The following is a 14,361-nucleotide window of genomic DNA, read 5'->3' as shown; positions in this document are numbered from 1 at the left end:
AAACATTGCTGTACCCTCAAATCTCAAATATATTTTTTATTATATCTAAAGGGCATGACTTCATATTAGGAGTGTTTATGCCAAGACTTTTTATAAACTACATTTTTGTATCAAATAGAATTAAAACAAACACATTAACACACTGAGTACTGCCTTAGAAGAAAAGACTAATTTCTATACAGGCAGGATCTGATTCAATTTGTTCCTTGTTATATAGTGAAAATCTGGCTTAGAGATGTGTATCAGATTGTTGCATGCAAAAGTTGGAGGATATATTTTCTTTTGCAATAGTCCAGGAATTTGAGACTGAAATCCGAGGAGAGAATTTCTGCTTAGAAAAAAAAAAAAAAAAAAAGTCAACAGAATCTGTTTCTTTTTGTGTGTCATTAAGGTAGTAGATAAACTATAGTATTGACTGAATATTATGATGACCAAAAACTAGGAGTGATATAGTTATATATGACGCAGGACCTAATACAAGATCTTATATGGATTACTAATACTTCACAAATTTTGGAGTGACTAAGGACTTGGCTCTTGACTGAACCCAATTTTTTTGGTTCCCCACCACTTCCTGGAACTCTATGACAATTTTTCTCTGAAGTCTGTGGCCGAGGTTTGACTTTAGTTCAGTCTCAGGGCTCCCATTGGTAAACTGCATCATGTGGCGGGGTCATTTTTTAAGTGCTGACCCAGCATGAGCTCATTCAACCCATTCAAATTCTTTAAAAAATTTTTAAAGAGTTGTCTTTGTGCAGTGGATTTTATGACAGACCAGGTACTGTCTATGCATGCAGCTGTAATGACTTGCTTACTTGGGCATCACCCCTCCTACCACTACCGACACAGAGCTATATAAATATATATGGGTAGAATGAATATGCATTCTAACTAATTTGACAGAAAACTGAGAAACCACACCTCATAAGGATCAAGCATATTAGTGGTTGATTCTCTGATTAAGAGAGCTGATATGATGCATTGTGCAACAGTCTGATTTTTTGTGTCAAGTTTAGAAAAGGAATTTTGTCTTTTTCTGCTGAATTAGTGAAGGACGACAGAGAACAACTTTTTGCTGAATAAAATGTAGTGAGTTTACGTGGCAAGGTTTTGGTTAGTGGGGGGGCTGCAGGGGTGGTTTCTGTGAACAAAGCCCAGCAGTTGCCCCATGTTAGGTAAGAGCCAGTTTCAGCCAGCTCCATAGGGTCCTGCCTCTGTCTGTAGCCAAGCCAATAAGTGATGGTGTTTGTACCTCTGGGAGAGCAGATTTAAGAAAGGCAAAAACAAAAACAAACAAAGAAACAAAAAATTGCTGTGCAACAGCAGCTGGGAGAGAGGAGTGAGAAGCAGCCCTGCAGACCCCAGGTCAGTGCAGCACGAGGGCAGGAGGTGCTCCAGGCAGGCAGCAGCAGTTCCCCTGTGGCCTGTGGAGAGGCCCCTGGTGGAGCAGGCTGTCCCCCTGCAGCCCATGGGTCCCACACAGAGCAGATCTCCATGCTGCAGCCCGTGGAGCAGCCCCCAGTGGAGCAGGGGGATGTGGCCTGGAGGAGGCTGCAGCCCATGGAGAGCCCCCGCAGGAGCAGGCCCTGGGCCAGAGCTGCAGCCCGTGGAGAAGAGCCCACGCAGGAGCAGGGGTCTGGGGGGAGCTGCCGCCCACCCGTGGGGGACCCGTGCTGGAGCAGTTTGCTCCTGGGGGATGGACCCCGTGGGATGGAGCCATGTGGGAGCAGTTCTTGAGGAGCAGCCCCCGCAGGCAGCAGGGAAGTTGGGGAAGGACGGCATCCCGTGGGAGGGACCCCACATGGAGCAGGGGCAGAGAGTGGCTGTGAAGGAGAGGCAGAGACCAAGCGTCAGGGACTGACCGCAGCCCCCATTTTCTGTGCTGCTCGGGGGGAGGAGGTAGAAGAGAGTGGATGGGATCAAGATGTTCTTTAGTTTCTTTCCTTTGTTTCTCACTTCTCTAGCTTGTTAACAATATGCAATAAATTCTAAAAAACTCCCTACACTGAGTCTGTTTTGCCTGTGACAATAGTTGTTGAGTGATCTCCGTGTCCTTATCTCAACCCTTGAGCCCTTAGCATCATATTTTCTCCCCCTTTCCCTTTGAGGAGGGGGAGAGAGTGGTTGTGGTGGAGCTCAGCTGCCCAACTGACTAAAACCACCACATAAGATAATGACAGGGCAATGGGGAATTGTTTTAAATTAAGAGAGGGGAGATTTAGATTAGAAGATACAAGGAAATTCTTCACTCAAAGTGTGGTGAGGCACTGGAACAGGCTGCCCAATGAAGCTGTGGATGCCCCATCCCTGGAGATGTTCAAGGCCAGGTTGGACGAGGCACTGGCAAAACTGATCTAGTGGGTGGCATCCATGCCCATGGCAGAGGGGTTTGAACTTGATGATCTTTAAGGTCCCTTCCAACTGGAGCCATTCTATATTTCTATGATTCTCTGATGACCTGTGGTTTCAGCTGTTAACTGAACAAACAGCTTTTAGTTGCAAATAACTGAATATCAATATTGACAGATAGATAGACTGTCTTTATCTAGACCTTAGGAAATTCCTGAGAAACCTGAGCTGTCAAGTATCATGACGTTTCTGAAATGTGTATCATCATTTTCTGGATTCTGGAAAGGGGATTTACAAAGTTACATCAGCTGGAGAGCCTGGGACTGCTAACTTCCCTGTAGTCCTTCACTGTAACCACTAGGCCAAAAAAAAAAGAAAAAGGAAAAAAAGAAAAAAAAAGAAAAAAAAAAAAAAAAGGTTTAGGGTGGTGTTCCTGCTCTAGTTAACCATTTCTTTCTTTTTCTCTCTCTCTCTCTTTTTTCTCTCTCTTTTTTTTTTTTTTTTTTTTTTTATTTTTCCCTTGTGCAGCATCAGAATGCTTAAGCATTATAGCTGCAAGAGTTTGAAATCCTGTTTGCAAGTCAAACTGTTTCAAAGTAGCCCTGAGGGGAAGGAAAACAAATATTCCCTTAACCTTCATTCTAATTATATCAGTCATTAAAATACAAGGAACAAAGAACAGTGTTTATTAAAATTCCCTTCTGTTAATAGCTCCTCTTTATAGTGTGGTTCATACCGGCAGCTGTTTAGTGGAAAAGCCTTTGTGGAAGGGTGGAAGAGAACACTTACGAATTGAGATAAATTAACCAAATATTTTTAAATATTCAGAAACTCCCTATGATCTTCCATACTCTTTGTAAGCAGAGGAGTTATTTAAGAATGATTTTCCATTACAGTTACCTCTGCAATTGTCCAACTTTGTACAACCCATTAAATTTACAGTCCTGATGAAATCACAGTGTGTTTGATAGTTGCTGTCTAAGATAAAGCTGGCTCTATATGCTCTTGATACAAGCAAACAGTAAGAACAAAAATGGTTGCTTCTGAGTGAAGACTTAATTACCCTTTGCTGTGAGAACTCTTGATTCAGTAATTATTTATTAACTTGGTTAATTTTGAGATTATTAGTTCAGCTGACACCTACTTCAAATAACAAAGCCTTTTGTTTTTATACAGAGCTGGAGAGGGACAAAGGTCTGCCCTACATCTGTCTGCCTTCCTCATAGGTCTCTTTCCTGTGCTGTAAGTTTCAGAGCAGGCTTCAGAGCAGATGCAACTATGCTGAATTTGTGACTTAGGTGATTTGCACTGAGTTCAAAATTTCCCATGGTATTTTGGAAAGAATGATTTCAGGCTAGTTGATGATCTAGAGATGTTAATAGAAGAACAGCAACAATGCTTTTTGGCCAAAATTTGCGCTAGCATGGAGACTTCTCTGTAAATTAAGTGGCTCTCCATGGTGGTAACTAGCACAAGATATTAATCTCTATTTCTACAGCACTTTACTACAGAAATTAGATCTGTAATGCTATATTAAATAATTCACTTTTTGTTTACCAAATGATAAACTTTATTATAATCAAGAGTAAAAATCCTAAGAACTTCAGCACTTACTCTAGAAGTGATTTTTGTTTGTTTACACTTTTTCTTTCACAATCCACTGAAATGAAAATCAACTATCATAAATATTTGGAAAACTGTTTAGATATTTTTAAGCAATATATACATCTGGAAAAAAGTGAAAGTTCGGTATGGTTGCATTAATAGTCTGGTATAGACAGTCGTGACTCCTTTTCCTTTCTTGGTGTTTAAGCTACAAAGCCTCTAACTGACTTACAGGCTGTCTCTGTTAAAAGCAAAAAGAAGTCAGAGCCATTGGCATGGGACTAAGGACCTCTGGCCCTCAGGGAGGTGCTAGCACATCTCTACTGCACAACACCTGTCTACCTTTGTATGGAAATATATGCCCTTGAGGAACAAGATGATGATAGCATATGCTATTGATGTGATCATCCTAAAATGGGGAATTTAGCAAGTAAACCAGGTTACCGAAGCTTGCATAAAATTCAGGTCACACCTGACACAAGGAAAGACAAAGGAGATGACTTCTGGGAAGCTGCATATCCCAGCAGTAAAAGAGAGAGTGAGAACAAGCTCCTTAAGTTGAGTTCTTGAGGCTCCATGGTGTACAAGTGTCAGCTGGTATCCTGAACTCTGTCATGTTTTGTGGCTGCAAGCATGAAGAACATTCAGACTGAAAAGAGCATGACAAGAGCACCAAGTGTAGAGCTGATGGTATGAAAACAAATTGTTCAGGGAGCAGGTGGGAAGCAACAGGGCCCAAGCACCTTAACCCCACTTCAAGCACGCCTACTGCTCCAGCAGCAGAAGGCAGCTGTAACCCAAGTGAATCCCAATGCAGCTCAGAGCTGCTGCAGTGACATGGAGATCCCTGCCACTGGGGTAGAGGCAGGAGTTGCCAGAGCATTTCTGTTACATTTTAAAATTCTTCTTCCTTCAATAAATAGATTAAATTATTTCTTCTATTTTGCCTATAATATCAAACTGGGTAGGGAGTGGGCTGATATAAAAAAACAGAAATTCTAATGCATGCTATAGAGGTATATTGAGACCAAAAGGTCCAGAAGCTACTTTCTGTGTCTAACTTTCCAGAGTTATTCAGTAAAGGCATCTTATCTCATCTAACAGAATATTGTTCGTTCATTTTTTTCTTCATCTGTATCTATTTTTTAATGAAAAAAAACAAAACCCATCCATATCAGAATCTATATTTCTATTTTAAAAATAAAGCTAGATCAGATGATACTAGTATTACTGGTTTCTGTTGTGTATCTCTAATAGGCTTGCTTCTGAAGTCTCTTTCATTGCTTAAGAGGAGGTAAATCTTAAGCAATGCCACCTGGAAAATCTGCTGATTTGCAGCAGCCTGTTTCATGTTCTCCTGCACCTCATGCCTTTTGCCTCTAAAATCAGTCCTTTGCCTTTTGTTGTAAAAGGAATAGCAGAGAAAAGAATTTGGTTCTGACCGGTTTTTATTTTAGTGAAGAGAACAATTATTATTATATAATATAAGACACCACATACATATCTTCCAATCATAATTCATAAAAAAGCTCCAAGTTTCACAAAGTCTAGGTCTGACTGGATGGAATAATGCAGTCTTACATTACAAGTCTTACAGAAGAACCTCAAACTAGGGAGAAAGTATCATGAAAACAAAATGCTATCAAAGCATACAATTTGCCATCAGAAACTAAGTTCCCACAGCTCACTGAAATGTAAAAAAAGACTTTTAAATAAACAAGCAAACAAATGAACAAACAAAAAAAACAGGTAGTTTATAGATTCTCTTGGTGTTGACACGGACACTAATACACTCAGCTCTGGCTGCACCAGAATAAACGGCTTTGCTTTGTGTATATAGACCATCTGATGACCTTGCCTTTCTTTTCAAATTAAGGGCCTAATTCCTTGAAGAAAAAAAATATATATATATATATATATATATATATATATATATATATATATATATATTTAGAAGCTCTACTGAAGCTGTAACTAATGTACTATTTATTTATTTGTTTATTTTCCCCGAAGCTGTCAGGCAAATAAAGTTTTCAGTGGGGTACTATTTTATGTGAAGCTAAATGTATACAAATTGCAAATCAATGTTTCAGAGTCTCTTCTATGATAATGGAAATGCATTTAAATTAAGGATAAAAATTCCTATTTACATTGACACCAGAAAAAAAAACAAACAAACAAAAACAAACAAACAAAAAAACAAACAACACAAAACCGAGGGGTTTGCTCATTGTTAGATCTTATGGGAGCAATATGCAGTAAGTCATGTGTACTCCATTTTTGTTTCTGAAATATCAAAGGTACCGTCTGTCTGCTTGGAACCTTATGTTTAAAAAGAAAAAAAAAAAAAAAAAAAAGTAAAAAAGTTCAACTTTTAAAAATCAACAGCAAAACCTGAATAATCCAGTACTACATGTATTTTGGAAAATAAATATGACCCAATTAAAAATGTGAATGTAGAGGTACAAGCACCAGTTGCATCCAGTAATTGCCAGCAGTCAACGTTATTGCATGCAGAAAATTGACTAGCACACCCAATATAAATTATTGATGTACTCATATTGACTTATTCTGACTTTGATGGATAGAAAATGTGACACTATTGTAATATGCATATTGTATTAATAACATAACTAATCAAAGATAATTTTTAACAGACTATGACATAAGGCCTTAAATTATTGATGGAGAACAGTTTAGAGATGGTTAGTGCATTAGTTGAATGTGTTCATTTCACTGACCATTTGGTCTGGTCCCATCTGCCACAAGTTAGCTTCCTCGTCTCTCTAGTACCCATTCAGGTGCATTTGGAGCAGCTGGGATATTAGTTCTCTATGGAGAAATAAGATATCACCATGACTCGCCAATGCTCCCTGCAGTTCCATGCTCCCCAGCAGCCTCTTCAACAATAGGACAAGGCCCTTCTCAGTTCCAGGTCTAATAATTTAATCTCATAAAACAATGTAACTTAGTCCCTTGGAGAGCCTTGCCTTATTAATAAAAAATGCAGGCATACAATTTAGACTGTTACAGTGACATTCTTCATATTGCATTTTTTCATTCTGTCAAAAGCTTCTGGAAAAAAACTTAATAAAGAGAGACTTAGTCAAGGAAATAATGTGGTCATTTGAGCTAGTTGGCTGAGGATTATAGCATGAAAATGAAGAAAAGGTAGGGACAGGAATGGGACAAATGTGAGAGATGGAGGGTTAGTGCATTAAAGGAGCTCTTTTTCTTTAATTCACTATTTCTACAATGCTAGAAACAGAGTATGGATTGCAAAATGAGAAAAAATCACTTTTGAACCATCTTTGCAGTTAAGCATTCTAATAGCAAATAGGCCATATTTGCTTGATAATAATAACAGCATAATTTAGCCGGACAGTGAATTAAAACAATGTGTAACATGGATCTGTCCCTAAAATAAGTGGCTTCCCATAACTTTTACTTAAGCTCTGTGGTGCAAACTGGCTATCTGTAGCATGTAGCATTTGCAGGCTGCGCTCATTTCCAGACATGTTTAAAGTTAGAAGATGTTCTTTATTGTTAACTCTTACATAGTAACTCAAGAGGAATGTCAAGATGAAACAACTGTTTGGAAGCTTAAAGAAAACATTATGTGGTAGCAGGCTTCTTTTGAAAGAAAATCCTCCTTATTGACAAACTTTACTTGGCATGGTGTGAAATGATGCTCACCAGGTGGTGAGCTGTACCTTAGTTCATGCATAGCTTGTTAAATGGGCTTCAACAATTACCAGCAACAATCAAAGCATGAGTCAGAGGGTGAAGTCAGCCACTGAGCGAACAAAAAGTGATGTCAAAGTCCTCTTATTATTTCTGTCAAAAAACATGTACTTATTTTTGTGTTCCCATAGTCAGAGAGTATATGATTTCACTTGTTTTTCCTTTACGTAGGCTGTGATTACTGTCTTCATCAAAACAGAACGAGGCGGGTCTGAAAAAGTAGAGGAATTTGAGAACATATTCATATGGCAAGCCCCTGTTTACAGAAATAACACAGATCCAGGAGCCAGTAATGAAAAAGTATCTGGATTTTCCATGTGGCTCCAGAGAATCAAGGCAGTGATTTGGTCCCCAGCACTCTTGTTGACTGTCTCTGAAAATAATCCAAAAAGCACTTCTCCAGACTAGGTTTTCTGTCCTAATCACAAGTGAGAGCTTGTGAAGGGCAACTGAGAAATAGTACATCCCCACCACTGTGTAATTTTTCTTATGTGACTAATGTATAACAGAAGAAGCTGTGATAGATTTTCTAGCATTCCAGCTCTAGTGGCACACACTGAGGATGTCTGTGGCTCTCTAGCTCAGTCATCTTCCGGGAGAATGCTTGGGAACTTCCCAGAGCCTGAGCTCGTCTTTTTCCCCTTTTATTGATGGAAACACTGCCTTTGGCTTCCCTGTCCTTGTCAGATGTGACTAACTCTCAGGACTCATAAAAGAACTTCCAAAGAACTGTTTTCTCCTAACAATATCAGATGTACAAAAAGAGGTTAGCTTGTTTTTTGTGTTTTTTTTTTGTTTGTTTGTTTGTTTGTTTGTTTGTTTTTGTTTGGTTTTTTATTTTTTTGTTTTTTTTTTTTTTTTAAACAAAGCAAGGAGTCTGTGTCCCAAGAGACAGCAAAACCATCAAGTTTTGGGTATATGTACTGTTGAAATCTCAGACATCGAACATGTCTTTGATATCAGTGTGTGATTTTAGGAAACATGATACAAAATACAGAAGGGACAAAAAAAAAAAATGTTTTTCTACTGCTGTTGGCAAAAGGAGTACTTATTTCAGTGTTCTAACTGTTAACAAGCATATGATATCCAACTGTTTCTTCCAGAAGAATTAAAAATTGTTGAGTGGCATTCTGCCTTCTTCCCAGATTTCATGGAAACAGCTGGTTAAAATGCTGTACTCCCTCACCCTTCTGCTGGAGCCTGGTGTTTAGTCACAGACTCACATTTTTGCCCTTCTATTTAAACACTGTTTATGCGTTATTAGTCTAGGTGGAGTAAAACATTCTGCAAGATTTTGAAATTAAGGGCAAAAATTGCATAGTAGAGTTGTCAAAACACACTTGAATGAAGATCGAGCTGTGACACTCCTGGTTTGAGTCGAAGGGTTTATCCATATTGACAGAAGTTATTAAATCCTTGTACAATTTTACAAATATAAAACAGGAACAGCCTAATTCATGAAAAGAAGTTGTAAAAGAAGCTGTATTTTTTTTGAACTATATAGTTTATGTTTAAATTACTTGTTCCTATGTCAGAGAAATCTGTTTCTCTTGACTGTCTATCTGCATGCTTGAAGTAGCTTAAAGCAGATTTTTCATTTAATGCAGATTAGTCTGTGGATGGGGCTAGATTTGTGTTCCTGCTATTTGTTTATGATGCCTTCCCCAGACTATCAAAAAGTGAAACCAGCTTGTTCCTTTGTTGGTTCCTGGCTACGGTATTCACTGGATAGTTTTCTAATCAAAGCTAAAAAGCTGTACAGATAAATATCTGCAAAACAAAGTTGCATTTAGTTTTAAAGAGGACTCTCATCTATTGAGATTTCTCTGTGCAAGAAAACATGATTTTAGTTCTTCAGGATTAGAAAACTGAACAATGTTGCACATATTTGGGTTGTCTCTCACTATGTAGATAAAATCATAGAATAATAGATACATGTAACTGATTTTCTGCATATATTATGGCTATGGAAATGGGAATGAGAACCTGATTCCTGTTTTATATTCTAGGTAAAGGGTATGGTGCCCTCTCTTTAGAGGTATGTTTGAAATTTCAGCATAGAAGACATAAGGCAGGGGTATAGGTTGTACCATGCAATACCTCAGAAGTTACCATATCAAGGGTCATACAGCAATGTGAAAAAAAAAAAAAAAAAAAGGAAAAAAAAAAAGTATAGCTTAGGCAATGTCTAACTCATGTGCAGCATACAATCTAGAGTAAGAGATATCCCAGGGTGGGAGTTATTTACCCATACAGGCTGTCCATACTGAAGCACCAGAACCTATTTAGAAACATTGGCCAAAGTCCTCTGCCTTGCTGGGAAGGATGTTATGGGCTGTCCATATTTCACTGGAGGTCCTAAATGTCCTTCCCACTCACACAGCAGTGACAGCACTGTTCTGCCCATCAGCCTCCTGTTGCTTAAGGATGCTCCATTAAAAAAGTGCAACTGAAAATCTGTGGTGGTTTTATATGCAGATTCCTGAGTCTCTCAAACATGTTTTCTGGTGGGACTTGGGTTTCGTTGGCTATAGCTATTTTATAATGAGTCTGTGTTTAAGCCCAGAGCATATGGACACAAGCCCAGGCTATGTCGTGGACATTCAGTGAGTTCCAGAGTTTGAGGAGATAAATTCTGATCCCACCTTCCCCCCTACAGCAAAGCCATGCCTCTTCTGCCTGCAGTGTGAAATGGCTGTGCATAGTTATCCTAGCCACCAGCCCACAATGCCTTAGAGCCATCACACCCTGCTGAATTCATGCAGCAAAGTCATGCCAGGGGTATTGCAAGAGCCAACACCTCATACAGTAAGGGTGGAAGGGGTACAACTTGGACGTGGGTACAGGGCAGTGGGTAGGGTGCTGTGCCCTGGTCTATACTCTGCTGAGCAATACGGGCCTGTGCTTTGCCTCCATCAGGGATGCAACACCTTCCACCAGCTGGATATATAAACACAAGGTAGATATTTTTTATAACATGGAAAAAAAAAATGTTTCCTATTTTTGAATTGATAAATACAGTGCTTTCCCCTGCTAAATAGCATGCAATTATTTCATCTACTAATTCAAAATCATTTGAAAACATGAAAGTGCTACCTAGTTTATTTGGTCAACAGAGGTACAAAATTAAAAGGAAGGAAAGATCATTTTTTGAGTATTTTGCTCAGTTTATTCATGTAGCAAGGTGCTGCTTAGCTTTGAGTGTCTGTCTGAGGAATGGTTTCTTTTGCACTGAATACCATGAAATACATGGGAGCAAGATTATATCTAGAGTTACTGCAATCTCAAATTACTAATTTGTTTTAATGAAATTCAACTCCTCCCAAGATTGCCACAGAACTATATAATGATTTGAAGTGCTAATGCTTGCACTGGGATCTTTACATTAGCAAATAAATCTGGGAAAATAAACATATCCATTTGTCTGCCTTGCAGGGATATTCCTGAGGAGGCAGCTGCACGCTGTTTTGTTTCATTGTTTTGTTTTGGTTTTAACCAGCTTGGCTTTCTTTTCAACCATGCTGGAGGACAGGAAGGCTCTATTTCAGTGGTAAAAATGCTTCTTTTTAGCCAAAAAAAGAACATGTTGGCTCCACCACGAAGTCAAAAGGACATACGGTGTAGCTCTATTTACAGTAGGATGAACTCTAAAACCAAAGCACTGAGAGTCAGTCATCACCACAACTTCACTTTTGAGTTCCACCAGTGAAATCATCTTGTAAGACCATGGTGGTTTTTATTGTGTTATGCTTTTTGAAAGTGCTCAAGCTCCATTTACAAAGTCTAAGTCTCCCAGAAGCAATAAACATAAGTGACCCATGTACATCACTTGAAAATCAAATCTTCAGAGACAACTGTAATAAACAGCTCAACTAAATGTTACACTAAAATATAACTCAAGAATTCATCACTCAAAATAAACAAATAAAAACATTGGGAAGTCTTAAGCAGATGTTGAGATTCGTTCAGCAGATAAATTATGTATCTTGTATAAAAACTAAGCTTCAAGTTTCCATGGGGAAAACAGTGGAAAAAATAATAGAAATATCTTAAATGAAGTAGAAAAGTGAATTATTTTTTAAGCAGAGATTATTTATTTAAGTTCAGCAAATTTTGGGGTTAGTCTCAAGAATCTGACCTTTATGAAAAGTTCCACTGACCAATTAAATGACACAAAGAGAGAAATCAAAGAGCCATAGGTAGCTGAGAATATTTTATCTGGTTTTCTTTAGATAAAGGTGACTGAAATCACAAAAAGGAGATTATTGATAAAAAATATTTACAAGTAATTGTTTGTCTCCAGATGAGGGGAGACCTAGGGAAAGACGTTGCCCAGCTGTAAATGTGTGTAACTTCTACACACATCCTCTTTTGACTTTGACAAATAATGGATTGGTCTTGTGTCAGTCTTCAGAAATGGGAATAAAATGAAGACTTTTAATTTTTATTTGGAAATTAGAAACAGATACCATTCTTACTTCCATTGCTTTACATGAAGATGCAGCAACAGAAGAATGGTCTGATTTTCTTCCAAGGAACATAGGCCAGTTGGTATCTCATCTAATTTTGATTTCAACTTTCAGCTATTTTGAAGGGACAGACACACTCAGCCCCTTCTAAAATCACTGTCTCTGCTCCACTGATGGTGTAAAGAAAGAGGCATTTAGAAATAACCAGTTTAGATTCATGCATGTAACTTTTGGTGACTTACATTAAAAGAGATGAATCCCATCCTTGATGAAGCTGAGATAGCAACTGGATCTAAGATGCTCTAAAATCTCAGTTGTGAAGATAAAGCAGTGTTTGAAATACTCGGGCTTCATTCCTGATTTTTTCTGCTCACCAAAATAGCTGCTGGATCTGTCACCCTGCAAATACCTTTGGATATATTTATGTATACGTTTCCCACTTTGTGTCTAACTGCCATTACTGCTAGCAGGAGATGTATGTAGGTACTGTGGGCAGAACACACCCCAATTTCAAGTACCTGAATTATTTTTCCTTTGCATGGAATATGATTAGTTGTAATGAGAATTCAGGATTCAATGAAGGTGAAGTAGCTTAATGGTGAGAATTTAGTGCACTTTTACAATCTGATTATCTTAAAATGTCTCAACTTATAGCTTTTTCAAGCAGACATAATGGACCTTATTCAATAAGTTTGCTTAATCAGGTGTTACTTGTGGAGAAATATTACCATTCTAAAAATAAAAGACTATGTTTCTATGTGTTACTACTGGGCTTCTCCTTTTTTGTCTTATAAAAGGCATTTCTTATACAGTTCTGCAATTCTTTTATCAATTTCTTTATTTCACTGAAATCAAAGTAGCTTGTAGAACTTGCTCCCTTGGTTTTAGTTTTTTACATATTTCTGATGATCATAGTAACTTGGAGATACTTTATCTTCCATAAATAATATTTGGCAAAAATAACATATTAACTGTATAGGAACCAGGAAAGTCATGGTTTTCTGAGGAGACATAGTCCTGATGAATGCAAACAGGACTGAGACACTGAAGGACTGGCCTTCTAAATATGGCCTTGACACTAGATTGTTGCATTGTTTTAAGCAGCTTTTCACACTGCTGCTTCAGGGTCTGCAAAATGAAGGCAACAATACTTTTCGTACCTCATGCTTGAGAGTAGATAGTGTTTTTCTGCTGCTTGAAAAAGCTGTATGAAAAAGTTCAACTAAGATCAGTGTTACAGTGCATTGTCTGTATCATTCCCAACACAAAGGTTACATCCTCTTCATTTGAAATTTGTGAAAATGGCCTCAACAAGTATGCTTAGACAACAGACAGTTTCTACTTTCCCGTGGGAATGCAGCACCTAGCATGAACAACATGGGAACACTCCATCTTACAGTTGCAATGGCTCAATGTTTCTCCTATGCACAGCTTTGTGCTCAAGATGGGTTTAAGCAATCTGTAATGAAAATGTAGTTTTAGGAAGACAGCAATCAACAACCTGGGGTGTTTTTGTTTTGTTTTGTTTTGTTTTACAAATATCTTGCATGGATACTTTTATATATATATATATATATATATATATATGTATGTATGTATACATATAGCAATATGAAATACCTAACAAAGAAAATATTCTTTCCATATTTAAAAGTAAAGACTAGAGAAAACTCAATACCTGCTGTGTTATTATTGAGGGTATGAAGACACAGAAATGTGTTTTTCACCTATCTTATTGTGTTATGCTGTGTAGAGCTACACAAATTAACTACACATAGGTAGAGACTTATCTGTCTGTGCTAACTTAGACTGCCTAAACCTTAGTTTTTTGGTTTAAACCAGCTGAAACAGAACACAGCACTTCTTCAGGTCTGAAAATAAGTATTTAAAGAAGATGTAGTGTATTGTCCTTTGGAAGCACTTTTCTTTCCACTGATACAGAGGACCAGATGACCATCTTAGTCTAAAATTAAGGAGTAAATTAGAGTAACATCAAGTAAAGTGAGACTGACTTTTAGGTTGCATAAAATGTTAAAAAAGTAAAAAGGATGTAAGAACCGTAAACATGCCAAATGGTTTTAAATATATTCAAAATTTTCAGCCCAAAAAAATGAGGTAATTAACGTTATGAAATATCTAAGGATCATTTTGAATACCTGTTTCTTAGCAGAAGGTGCAGACAGGATTGGTGAGG

This window comes from Aythya fuligula, chromosome 2, assembly GCF_009819795.1.
Source record: "Aythya fuligula isolate bAytFul2 chromosome 2, bAytFul2.pri, whole genome shotgun sequence".
NCBI classification, from domain to species: Eukaryota; Metazoa; Chordata; class Aves; order Anseriformes; family Anatidae; genus Aythya; species Aythya fuligula.
Note: the sequence above shows the minus strand (reverse complement) of the source record.